The following is a 14,342-nucleotide window of genomic DNA, read 5'->3' as shown; positions in this document are numbered from 1 at the left end:
GGGCACAGTGTATTCTACAAGACAAACCGGTATTCCGAACAGCCCTTAAGACCACGATAGACCAAAACAGGCAAAGTGGTTATAGATGTTACCCTCCTATGACAAGAACTGTGCAATATAGTTGGCAGAGTATCCGAAACTGAAAGGTGCATCGTGGTGCTTGAAGATACTATCACAGAACTTAAGTCCACAGCTCTGCATATCCTCCAGATTTTCTGGAGGAACACGAAGAAGATGCCGAAAACAGAGCATGGAGGATTAATCCAAGATTCATGTGATTCGCTAAGACGGTTGAAGCGTCCTCGCCAGAAAAGTTCTTGGAATTGTAGATTGCGTCTTGGCTCCTTGAAGAATGCCAGCATGTTTTGTCCAGGAAAGTGGCAACAAAGCATTATTACAACAATCCCCCAACAACTCCCCCTGGCCTTGTGAGACCCACCCAGGTCTCTCATTGTTAAGCTGCAAAGACAGGGATGCAGTCCTCAAAGGAGCAAGGGTACTGGGGCCTTTTCCTTTCCTTTCCTTTCCACTCCACTCATAATCTCATAATCCCAGATGACTATACTTGACCAGTGCAGAAGCAGAGGAGGCTCTTTTATATGGTTAAGCAGAAACTAAGAGCATTGAATCTCACATACTTGCTCATGGTACCCACTAAATAAAAGGTTCTTTACAACTCCAGCTCCTTTTTCTTTGACTCTCAGGAGATGGCCTGGGATTGAGTTGCGGAGAGGAAGGAAATTAGATGCACCCCTCTTCCTTGCACGAGGAGGAAGTGCCCCACTTCTCTAGTAGCAATGGACACGCTAATAATGAAAAGCTGTGTAGACAACAGCACTCCAGGAGATATAAAGGGCCTACATGCGGATCGCTAGGCTCAGAAGCAGAGGAGAACCTCGACCAGGATGGGGGCCTAAGGTGCGGAAATTCCCAATGTGATCCTGCCGCTTCCCAATACCTATACTCAGAGGTGACCCTGGATCAGTATACAGGCTGAACAACTTACAGGAGTTCTCCCAATGTTCAAATTGCCTAATGGGCCACTTTACTATACTTGTGTTTTGCTTATGTTTTTCTTGTTTGGTTGTTCTTTGCCAACATCATTGTATCCTCTAGAGTATCCTCCATAAACTATAGAGTCACATAAAGTATGATGTTGGGGAAGATGTCACCTCCTTTACACTCTCTACTTGCCTCTCTTCAATAAGGCTTTTGCGGGTGACAGTTAATTCTGGGTTAGGTGTGAGGGGCAGTTGAAGGGAATGGGGATTCACAGGTCCATGGCTAGTTTGACTACCATTACCACACACCGCTTCAAGTCCATAAGGCATGAGTGTTACATACTCTCTGTTCCCAGGCCACCTAGATGCCGGTATGGTATTTGGTCTGGAAAATAGCACATATAATATGTATACACAATGTAGTAACATGACTCCGACAAGTCTCTTTACTGTGATGATGTTAAATTGTAAGAGTCTTAAACATCGCATAATGCGGGGTGGTTCTTAGGGTTGCTAAGTGCCACTCTCCAAGTGTATTGATCATCTAAGAGACATGCCTCCTTGAGATGCAATGCCCTGCCCTAGCATGATTTAGGGATGGCATTGACTTCCATGCAGGTCACATTAAGGTCTCCCACAGTACTGCCATCCTTTTACATGAAAGCATCCCCCTATCTATCAACTACTCCATTACCCAATGCTTCTGGATAATACACCATGGTGGAAGGCTGCCTGGAAGGCACACAGTATAGCATCCTAAGTGAGTATGGTCCTACCACACCGGGCAAAACCTCGTTTTAAAGCCCTGCGAGATGTGGTCCTGAGTTTGCTCTGGGGGAATCATCATAAGTGGGGTCTTTAAGCAGTGATAGACCCGAAAGTAGACCCCACATTGGTTAGGGCTTGAACAATACAGAAAACCTCCATGTTAGCGGATTGAATGACTTCTTTGGGTCTATTTGCTGAATGGAGAAATTGGCATCTACGAACAACTGAATACACCCATATCTCAGCCTTTGCATATCAGCATGTCTAGAATTGATGGTCTCTTCTTGCCAGCCAGGGATGTACTGTGTATTACTGTGGCAGACAACCTTCCAGAGGCATCTGTGACCACTCCACAGCCACAATACATATAGCAACCCTGAAGGGGTCCAGCGGCTGATGTGGCCAGTGAATGCTTAGTGCTTGGTCGATACAAAAGGCTCTAAATATTTACTGCAAGAACTGAAATCATATTTTGAGCTTAATGAGGGATCTGTGAACTCCAAGGCAGCCTTGTGGGCTGCAGGGAAGGCTATTGCCGAGTTCCTCTTATATACCTGGAGATTAAGATCTAAGCCAAGATCCTGGCCAATGTCTCCTGCAAGTGATTGCCTCACTTGTCCACTCAAGCTAGTGTGTTTTCCATAACAACACTCTACTCGCATGGTTCACATCTCTCTACCTTAAGTTCAGAGACACTCATGCTCAAGGATTTCCTCAAAGTGCTCAAATCTCTTGTTCAGATGGATTTCAAGCATTGTGTCCTATCAATTACCAGATTATTGTATGCCCAATCCCAAGGGCAGGTGAGGGTGAACGGCACTCTCTTGTCACCATTCCGGATCAGTAGGAGTACTAGGAAGTGGTACACTCTCTTGCCGCTGCTATTTGCCTGCCAATAGAGCCTGTTGCAGTGTCCGTTCGATGTGCTGCACAGGTGTGGTTATGTTAATGGAGCAACGGTTTTGAGTATTGAATTGGTCTCTGTGCTGATGACATACTTTTCTTCATGTTCCGCCTGAATATTACGTGTCCCTGTCTTATTCAAATGCTCGGAATGTATGGCAAGGCATCCCGGTTAAAAGTCAACTTGTCAAAATCACCCCTGGTCCCCCTTGTAGGAGATTGTCTACTGATCCATAGAATCAGTATCCAATATTTGCGGATATACACTGCTCTTGAGCCTGGGCTGATCTGGACCCTCAACCTTACCCCGATACTGGCCCTGACCCAGCGAGACATGAAGAAACGGTCAGACTTACCCCTCAACATCCTTGAAAGGGTGGCAGTATTTAAGATGATGGCTCTACCAAGACTTCTCTGTGACCTACAATACTTCACCCTAACAATTCCACAACCCTGGTTTACTATCCTGTTGCTAGGATACGGTCCTTTCTTTGGGCAAAGAAAACTCACAAGATAGCATTTCATAAATATACACAATCCACTTATGAGAAAGTGTTGGGAATGGCTGACCGCCGTCTCTATTACTGGGCCTCATAGATTCCAACGATTGGTTAATTGGAGGCCACGAAGACCCTTGGTTTCGCATTGAAATGTCCCTCTAGGGAGACCATCCTCTAGAGTCACTTCAAGAGGCTACTCCTGTGTGGGCATCTGGCCCTCAGCTAAATCCAAAGGGACCAGAAACCTAGACAGGAGACTCTCCTGTGGCAGGGTAGGTGGTTGTTCCATGCAGTTCGCCTGGATGGGTTTGATTAATGGAATCTCATTGTATTTAGAAATTGGGCAATATCTGGACTGGTACACGTATGAAATTGTCCCAATCTCTTTAGGCTAAATTCGACCTTCACAAAACTCAATTCTACAGATGCCTAAAACTGCACTATGTACTGCCTTATCAGTCGGTATTGACTGCTAAACCAGAATACAATGCTCTAGAGTCCAAAGTCAACCTGGGTACACTGGCTCAGGGAGGTAATTCACAGCTGTACAATCCCCTGGTCATCAACACACCAGATCGCTTTACTACTGTTTGAGAGAGATGGGAAGGATTGGTAGGCCTACTGGATGAGTGACTAGAGGAATGCTAAAAACTCGTTATCCCTTCCTGCACCTTCTACAGATAAACTATATGCAACTGTCATATTTTACTCCTGGTCGTTTATGGAGGACAGGCACACTCTCCTCACCCGTTTGTCCCTGATGAATGCGACTTTTTCTATATGTATGGAATTTCCCTTTTATATGGCGATATTAGTCTGATATCTTTTATACTTGTTCCAGAATACTGCAGCGGCCTGTTGACTGTTCTCCCCGGATTGCATTATTGGGTATTTTGGAGGATGTCGGTCACTGTAGAGGGGAACGTACCCTGATTGATATCATTACAATAATTGCCAAGTGTGTCATGCCCAACATTGGAGATCCCCCTAAGGCTCTGCCCCATCGAGTCGCATGCAGCAATAGACTGGTGTGCCAAATTGGAAGAACCTATTTATAAAGCAAGCGGCTGCCCACATAAACACCACAAGATTTGAGGATGTGGTGTTTCTGCTACATTATGACCAAAGATTGATAAGAATTAGTGCATCTCTTCTAGCGATCAATGAATTCTACAATTTTGAATGTGCTGTTTGGTTTGTTTTGTTCTCTGATCAATTAAAACAATATAATTTGCTTATTAAAAAGTTGCCACCATGATGACAGGGCTACCGTAAAAAGGGTTCCCAGTAAGCACCATGAAGCTATGGATTCCCTCAATATGTCAAGAGGTACTGCCATTGTGCCATGGCCAGCATTTTATTGAAAGGATACAATCTTCCATGCATTCCTGCAATACGCCAAGAATTACCGCTGTTAGGGCCCACAATTTGATGATGGTGGGCACTGTCATGGCTTGGATGAATGAAAAAAGTATTTAATAAAGCGCACTGTGGCCAAGCGGCTTCCTGGCGCTGGGGGCTAAGCCACAAATCACAGAGGGGGCCACTGAGATTTAACAGGAGAACTCCTGGGAAAATAAGAAGGTTTTTAATGCTTTACGGAAGTGGGAATAAATGGGAATAGAACGTATGGACAAGGGGAGGCAGTTCCAGAAACGGGGGGCCAAAACAGAAAACCTGGTGCCACCCGTTCTGGTCTTGCGGAAGCGGGGGAGATGAAGAAGGGAGAGAGTGGAAGAGCGAAGAGTACGGGTGGGGACGTGAGAAGAGATGAGGGAACTAATAAACAGAGGAGCAGAGCGGGCCTGAGCTCGGAAAACTAGGCAGCCCAATTTAAAGAGGGATCTCTGGAGAACAGGAAGCCAGTGAAGGGATTTAAGTGCCGGAGTGATGTGAGAGGTTTTGGGAAGATGGAGGATAATGCCTGTAATATGTCATGCAGAAGCCAAGGGGTTTGGTGGTGAGCATAGTGCCTGCAAGTCTGGTGATCTCAATGGGTCAGAAACCACAGGTGGAGACAGAATGGTGAACTTGCAAGGAAAATAATACAAGATTGGAAGGCAGCTATAGCCAGATTCAGACTTTCATTCTTGCACAGTCAGTTTATCTACAACTGGAGCACAGTTGCATCACTTTGTCTATAAGTCTTGGGTCCTTATATCAGCACACTCTTACTTTTAAGAGGTGCATATTTCCAACGCTGTGGTGCTGTCACTTTCAGGCTGTTTTCAGAAAGTTGAAAATGTTCTCTATTAAACATCCGCTTCATTTTACCAGTGAGTTCAATCTTAAACGTTCATCTGTACCATCTTTATATTTGGTTGGTTAATGTTCAGAAATGTAGTACATTTTTATTTCAAAAGATGCGGTGTGACTTAAAATTGAGCAAACGCCTGAATATAATTCTTAAATGCGAGCTGGCAACACTTTTTTTCCACAAACTAGCTTTCTTTATTGATTATTGACAGGACCGGTGAAGCCGGAAATATGACAAGAGTAGGTCTGATACCATCTTCACATCATTTTCAAGGGCACACTTAATTAGTGTGACGCTTTTTGAATCGCGGCAAAGCACTGCAGGGATTAGTGCAGTAATAGGGTATTAAAGAGTTTGCCTGAAAGTCTACCATATGCAGTGAAGCCGAGACCAAACTTCTGAAGAACAGCTTAGCAATTCAAGAGTTTAAGAGTTTGCTAAATACTGTAAGAGGCTGTCAACTGCTCGAATTAAAAGCCTATCCTTTACACCCAACAATTTTCATATGTGAGAGGCGGCATGAGACATAGGTAATTGCCAGTAATTTATGCGGAACAATTAGTTTCTTGGGACAGGTGTGTCTCACCAGGGTTTAAAGAATGGTTTGAGAAGTAGAAAGGCTGCTCCATCATCTCCTAGAAAGAGATGAAGCCTGTAATTTTACAACTCTAACACAGTGTTGAATTCAGTAAATGGGGGACGTAGCACAAATGCATTTTGCAAACCTGTGAAGGTCAGCTGGAACAGTGTCTTAACGCCGAGATCTGATAGATCTTAAACGACGCACGTGAGCCGCACAACACAGTGTGGTGGGTGGGCCAGGGCGCCATTTCAGTATATCCCACGCACGCATAGTCAGCCGGTTCTGCAGTTAGCTTCTGGGCTGCCAGGCATCTGCCTAGCAACAGCCAATCAAGTTCGGCCTTCAGTTGTAGGACAGCAGGCTGGTGGCACATTAGAATCTTGACATGTCAACTCCTGTCATAACATACTTCTTGGTGTTATTGAAATCTGTATGTAAATTGGAGGCTGTAACTTTAGACCTGTGAGGGTCTGGATAACAAATCCATTATATTGAGCATATCTACTTTTATTGCTTCCTCTGTCACTCATGCACTTGTCCTAGGACACTAGAAAGCGATTCCAAGATCACTTAAATGCAAGCCTGCTCAGCACTACCACCCCCCTTCCTCGGTCCATTCCTTACTGAGGGAGATCTACATCCAGAGAGCAGGCACCCACTGCAAAAGCATTTTGTGCTCTCAATAAATTCCTGAACTTTATTCCTGTCCATAAAGAGCTGATTTACCAGCGACACCTATTTAGTTTTGTGCCCCTTGTTTTTGCGTGTGGGTCGTCGTCTTCCAGTCAGCGTATATCTTGCACGCTGTGCTTGCCTCTTTGACTCATTGGTTTCCCTCATATGTCTTGGTCATGATCTGCTGTGGTTGGGAGTGCCAGTCGAGAGGTCTGGAAGCATTCTGGCCTTAATTAGGACGTGCTAATGTTATTATGATGTGGGTTTCTGTGACTGTCTATCTTTGTTTCCTGGCCTTGCTCTGGACTGCTTGAGTGTTTTACAACATACAGTGGCGTATCCCTGTTCAGGTGTATCATCGTTCATTGAGATCTTTAATTTTGTTTTTGCAGTGTTCTGTAGCACTAACTTGGGTCGAGGGTATCAGTGCCAGAGCCGAGGTTTAGCTCTGGTGGTGCCCGGTGCAACAAGCTTTCTTGGAGCCCTTCCCCACAATTACCTTTTCCTGCACAGATTTCCTCACTACCACCTTCAGTGATGCTCCTCATATCTACTTAGCCCCTCTCTCACATTTATTTTTTCTATAGCCCGACTCGGACCAATGTAGATTTTCGACGTGCTGTAAATTATTAACACATTACACAGAGAAAATGAGTTGCACAAGTGTGTAATTCACTGTATAGGAAATGTTACCTGAGCCAATGAGGGCTACAAGGTGTTGGAGTCATATGTCATCCATACTGGTAAGTTTTATGTGTTATGAGTGCTTGCTTTAGAGAAACCAAGGGGCAGATTTACAAAGTCTTCATGCAGTGTAGTAACCAAAGTTGCACAGTTGTGTGAAAAGAAGAGAGCACAACAGCACCATATCGATTAAAATATGGTGCCCATGCACCCACCATGAATGGGAACATTAATGTACCCATGTACTTACCATGAATGGGGAACACTCATCTACCACTCATGGTAAGCCTCCTTGATGCAAAGTAGTGCATACTTCTACATTCTGTTACTGCAGGGCCACTATCCAATGTCATTCAGTATGTATGCTGTAAATTAATCCTTTCACAACACTTTGCATCGGGTTTGCTTCCCTTTCGTGATTCAAACCAGGCACAAAGTGGTAGTAAATGTGCCCAATAAACTTAGGATTGGAAACTTAGCACAATGATTGCGGTGCCATACTAATAAAATAGTATTACTACCTAAAGTAACTTTTTTTTTTTTAATTGTTAGAATAACGAAACATTGAGGAAAAAACAATAAGGTTCTAAACCTATGCTTGCAATTTGCATGCAGAACTATAATGCTACTTCATAGCTTAATGTTCTATAGTGGAAATAGTAGGATTGAAATATGAACTCCATCTTTGTGACAAAAGCAGTAACTCACTGGCTATCTACATAAAATACAAAAACTGTGACATGCATGTTGTGCTGTGCCTTGCAGCCAGACCATTAACCCTTCATGCTACTTTATCATGTGTCAAATTGTGACTAGAAAAATCACCGATCTCTCCATCAAGTAAATTACTCAACCAGAGCTATCATACAGTTGTTTTTATTCCTGGTATAATGCGGGCACAGGAAGATCTATGCAGGCTGCTCTTATCTCGCCTCAGCCTGTCATGCAACGGACGGCCTCTCAAGCTTGCCACCCGGTTCTACTGCACCGGTCGCACTGCGCTTAAGCAGGCACTGAAAAGAGCGCTTTAGACGAGAGCCAGACGTTACACATATTCACGCCCCAGGGAAATTAAGTGGTTTGCCGGGAATCACAGGACGTTGAACTTGAGACCAAGACTTGAATCTCTGGAGATGAATGTATGCTGCTTTGGTACATCCTTACCGAGTATGGAACGGAGCTAGGAAGGGGGCAGGAAGTATTGGCCAGAATACTTACTGGTAATCTTCGTGACTCACAATTTCTTCCTAGGGCCAGTACTTCACCAGCTCCTCTGCTGTCCTAAATGGGGGTCTTGTGCTGGACGGAGGTGTCGTCGGTAAGCCTGCCCTCAGGGCCCGCGCGAGGACGAGTGGCCTCTGTGAGGAGCAGAGGTAGAATTCAGGAAGTCTGTACGGAATGCATAATGCTTATGCAGAGTGTAGTGTTCAGATGCGCGAGGTGGCGTTCCAGCCTACCTACGCGTTCGGGACGAGCGAGCGCTGGCGCGTGATGTCAGACGCTCGCGTGTATAAATAAATGGGCTTGGCCTCGGCTAAGCAGTCGGAGCCGCGTGTAGAAGAAACTTGCCGGCTCCTGTGATTATTAGCGCGAGCGCGCTAATTGAATATATGGCGTTATCAGCAAACGCCACACTGGCGATGAGGGTGTATCTCTGAAACCCCCCGGTGGTGATATCTGCCCGTTTCTGTGCCAGATTTTCTGCTGCTTGATGGTGCATTCGTCGTGTGCAGAGCCTCCCAGGAAGGCCCAGCTGTGCATGCTGGTGCTGTGTTGGAGGTCAGAGGTATGATTTTCCCCTGGGGACCCAGAAAGCATTACCCTACACGGGCCCACGGGCTAGAGAGGTGCGGGACGGTGCCCCCCAGTTACTTTCTGGGCCAGGTGGATTGCCTATGCCGGACTGCAGTACCAGGACCCTCATGCCTGGGCTGGTAATCTCTGGCTGACCGCCCTTGTAGAAGACAGGGGGACAGGAGCAGTGCCCAGAGGAGGAACACAGGGTGTCGCCACTCGACAAAACTGCCAAGGAGAAAAGGGGCAGTACACGGCCTATGCAGCGCGCTGAGCACGTGCCAAAATGGCGTCATCCCCGCCCTTGAGCCGTTCATCGTCGATGGTTCCCCGTCGTCCCTAGCCCCGCGATGGAGGGATTGGACCGATCGCCTCCAAATATATTTTGAGGGGGCAGGGATATCCAGAGAAAAGCGCAGGGCCCTATTACTCCATATGGGAGGCAAGGACATCCACCGAATATACAAGACCATCGTGGAAGCCACTCCGAAGACATACCTCACGCTACTGACCGCTTTAAATGCCCATTTCGAGCCTATGGCAAACAGAGACTACGAAAAATGTATCTTTCGTCAAGCCAAGCAGGAGGCCGAAGAGTCCCTAGATGCGTTCCATGGCCAACTAAAGGAGCTAGCCAGCACGTGTGGGTTCCGTGACGAGCAGGAGGAGATCCGAGGACAGATCATCCAAGGGTGCTACTCATCCAAACTCCGAGTCGCCTCTCCTCCAAGAAGACGGTAAACCCCTGGCGGACAGCCTCACACTAGGCCGTTCGAAGGAACTGTCACTGGCGAGGGCCTCACACATGGAAGCAGCCCTGCACCGCCCCATCAAGACGGAACAAGCCCACGTGGCAGAGAAGGTGAACGTGGTGAGACCCAAAGCGAGGCAGACCGGAGGAAGGAGACAACCGGACACCAAGAAAAAGGAATGCAGGTACTGCGGAGGCCAGCCTCACCGCATGCAAGATTGCCCAGCAAAAGGGAAGAAATGTAGCGCGTGCTGGTGGATGAACCATTTCGCAGCAGTGTGCAGATCCACCATAGCCAAGAAAGAGGCCGCACAAGCGGTGCGAGAAGAGCCGGACAGCGAGGACATGGATGAGGACACCGACGAATACCCGGTACACTATGTGTTCGCAATCAACCAGCCACAAAGAAAGAAGCGCCGCCTGCCGAAATGTCGCATCATGATCCACCAACAGGAGGTAAAAGCAACTATTCATACAGGGGCATCCATTGAGCTAATGGCCGCCAACGTCTATAACCAGCTACGCACAAAGCCTTTGTTACGGGAGGCGAAGATCCGAGTATTTGCGTATGGCCAAAAGACGCCCATCCCACTCATCGGCTGTTTCAAGACCGACTTGGAGCACGGAGAGACGAAGATAGACACCACCATCTACGTCACGAAGGAAGGCAGTGGCATGCTGTTGAGCGGGCAATCAGCCGAAGAGTTGAAACTGATATTGTTTGCCATGGCGGTATTAGAAGAGGAATTGGATACCATCATGGAGGAGTTTGGCAAAGTTTTCAAAGGAATTGGGTGTGTGAAAGGGAAGGAAGTATCCCTGCACATTGATCCATCCGTGCAGCCGGTGGCGCTGAGGCACAGGCGAATCGCATTCCATCTGAGGCAGAAGGTCGAAGAGGAGCTGGAGGCCCTAGAAAAACAAGGCATCATAGAGAAGGTCAGCGGGCCAACCCCATGGGTATCCCCGATCGTGATTGCCAGAAAGCTGAAACAGCCCGGACAGGTCCGCATCTGCGTGGATATGCGCCTCCACAACGTCGCCATAAAAAGGGAACGACACCTAACGCCCACTATGGATGACATCTTAGGAGAGTTGAACGGGGCAAAGTGGTTCTCCAAAATGGATCTTCGGTCAGGCTATCACCAGCTGCCACTCCATCCAGACTCGAGGTATATAACCACCTTCTCCACCCATGTAGGCCTCGGACGATATCGGCGCCCGAATTTTGGCATCTCCAGTGCAGCTGAGGTATTCCAGAATACCATTAGAGAGGTCCTCAGCGGGCTCCCCGGAGTACTCAACGTTAGCGATGATCTGCTGATCTATGCGCCAACAGTTGAGGAACACCACCAGAGGCTGAGAGGAGTCCTCAAGAGAATCAAAGAATCAGGCCTCACTCTGCACCGTGAAAAGTGCCAATTCCTACAGAACAAAATCAGCTTCTTTGGATATATGTTCTCTGATCAAGGGGTGGCCCCGGATCCAGACAAAGTGAAGGACGTTCAAGAGGCCCCTGCCCCAACGAACATTTCAGAAGCCAGGAGCTTCCTGGGCATGGTGAACTTCTGCGGATGTTTCATCCCCGACCTCTCCAACCTTACCAAGCCTCTCAGAGAATTGACCAAATCCACAACCACATGGCAATGGGGCCCGAACAAGAGCAAGCTTTCTGCGCAACAAAAGCGGCCCTGTCGGCAGACACCACCTTGTCGTACTTCGACTCTGCAAAACCCACCAACGTGGCCGTAGATGCCAGCCCTTACGGCCTAGGAGCGGTACTGGCTCAATTGCAGACCAACGGAGACTGGGCACCCATCGCCTACGCCAGTCGGTCCCTAACCGAAACGGAGCAAAGATACTCGCAAATTGAGCGAGAGGCCATCGCTATTCATTGGGCCTGCAGACATTTCCACGTATATGTGTATGGCCACCACTTCACGGTATCAACCGACCACAAGCCACTCATACCTCTCTTCCAAGGGTCGGCATCGAAACCACCACCCAGAATTGAGAAATGGATCATCCAGCTGCAAGGATACGATTACCAAGTAGAGTACAAACCGGGATCCACGAACCCGGCGGATTATCTATCCAGGCATCCCCGTAATGCCACCAAGGAGGAACAAGAGGAGGCGGAAGACACAGAAGAGTTTGTCCGATTGGTGACTGAAAGATCACGACCCCTTCCCATGAGCCTAGCTGCCATCATTGGAGCCTCTGAGGGAGAGGAATGCCTGCAGGTAGCTGCAGATGCAGTCAAGTCTGGAGATTGGAGGGCCATCCAAGAGTCTCTGAGCAGGAAGACGCCCCAAGCCAAGATGACACTGGAATCCATCCTGAGAGTGAGGGGAGAACTGTCCGTCGACGGCCAAGGGTGTCTTCTACGAGGCCCCAGACTAGTGATGCCGGCTAGCCTCACCCAACAGGCAGTAGACCTAGCGCACCGAGGACACCAAGGAATGGTGAAAACCAAAAGCAGATTGAGGGCCAAGGTCTGGTTCCCCGGCATGGATGCCATGGTCGAACAAACAGTGAAGGCCTGCAACTGGTGTCAAGCGGCAGGGCAAGCGGATCGACCCCACCCAGTGGCCACAGAAGAAAATCCCCAGAGACCGTGGGAGTACGTGAGTGCGGATTTTGGGCACCTCCCAGATGGACGCTATGCTCTAGTCATTATTGACGACTTTACCAAGTACCCGGAGGTGGAAATAGTGGGAAGCCAGACAGCCAGCGAGGTGATCGCCAAGTTTGAGAAGACCATTGCCACTCACGGCATCTTCGAAGTGGTAAAGACAGATAACGGACCCCCCTTCCAGGGACAAGAGTTTGCAGAATATCTGAAAGGGTGGGGGATTCACCACCGCAAGATTACCCCACGCTGGCCCCAAGCAAATGGGGAAGTGGAAAGGTTCATGCGTACCCTCAACAAGACAATACACATTGCTTTGGCAGATGGATCTCCACTGGAGAGGGCGATTTACAGCTTCTTGAGAGAGTACAGGATGACCCCTCACGTCACCACGGAGGCAGCGCCAGGAACGGCAACCATGGGCCGAACAGTGAGTGATACACTCCCCCATCACCCAACCTGGGTCCCCACGCAAGCCAGTGGAGAGAAGACCCTAGCCAACAGAACTCGCTCAAATAATCAAGCCAGCAAGCGGAGAGGAGCCAAGGAGTCCACTATCCAATCGCAAGACCAAGTGTACGTCAAAGATCGGTATCCCGGGAGCAAGTTCAGACTTCCCTTCGAACACCGGCCGTGGACCGTCACCTGCCGGACCGGCACAATGGTGACCGCCCAGAGAGGAGCTGAAACCGTCACCAGAGACGTATCCTTTTTCAAGAAAGCTTACCCCGGAACACCTCCTGACTCCGGACCTGAACCTGAAAGACTGCCCCGAGTCAACCACATGAAAACCAGGACGCAGACCAGTGCCCGGACGACAGCGAAGATCTAATGGACCAAAGTTCCCAATCCCTGCCTGCCACCCCCCGGAGTGGCCTGGCCTCCTCTCCCTCATTCCGAGGGGAGCACAACACCCCCGAGCGCAGATCCCCGGAGGTGGCCCGGTACAGAGGTGGACAGTCCAGGTATGGCCTGCGAAGGAATCCGGCGCCATCTTCGCAGCTGGCAGACTATCTGGTGTAACCATCAGGAACTGAGACTGGCAGACTGGTAACAGATCCATCGTTTTTCTTGCCTGCAATGTTTTTGTTAATTTCGTTGTTTAATAAAGGTTGGAAGGAATGTAGTGTTCCGATGCGCGAGGTGGCGTTCCAGCCTACTTACGCGTTCGGGACGTCAGACGCTCGCGTGTATAAATAAATGGGCGTGGCCTCGGCTAAGCAGTCGGAGCCGCGTGTAGAAGCAACTTGCCGGCTCCTGTGATTATTAGCGCAAGTGCGCTAATTGAATATATGGTGTTATCAGCAAACGCCACACAGAGGACCCTCCTCACTCCGTTAGTGCTGGGACAAAGCAGGGAACAACGAAGTAATGTAGCTAATTCTTAAGTAATCACGCTATTAATATTTGGACTTACTATCTTTACATTTTCATGGAGAATATTCATTTTAATACAATTCCAACACTTTTTACACTCTGGGAAATATGCATGTACGCATCCTGTAAGGTTCAACGGACGCAAAGCTGCTAATGGGCACTTCAAGTGAACTCGTGGGGGCATGGTGACTAGTTAAATAAATAATGAGGGTGTAATTCCTTACACGATAACTAATAGAAGGGCGATTACCCGCATAAAAGCTGATGGCGTCATTGTGTCGCGTAAAAGAGATTACGGAGGAATTACTTCTCGTAAAAAAAACCTGAAGAGTAAAGTTACAGGTGAGTGCTACATAGATCTCTCTTCCACAACATATCTTTTAAGAATACTAAAACTATTTTAGCACGAACAATTGC

General features: G+C 48.0%; 1 protein-coding gene across 2 annotated transcripts in view; it reads left to right on the top strand.

Annotated features, from left to right (window-relative positions):
• Nucleotides 1–14,342, top strand: part of SPECC1 (sperm antigen with calponin homology and coiled-coil domains 1) — a 1,365,024-nt gene that overhangs the window by 1,217,720 nt on the left and 132,962 nt on the right. The window lies entirely within an intron of this gene.

The sequence above is a fragment of the Lissotriton helveticus genome, chromosome 3_1, assembly GCF_964261635.1.
Source record: "Lissotriton helveticus chromosome 3_1, aLisHel1.1, whole genome shotgun sequence".
Lineage (NCBI taxonomy): Eukaryota > Metazoa > Chordata > Amphibia > Caudata > Salamandridae > Lissotriton > Lissotriton helveticus.
The sequence above is the reverse complement of the archived record's forward strand: the minus strand, read 5'-3'. Positions and strand labels throughout refer to the sequence as shown.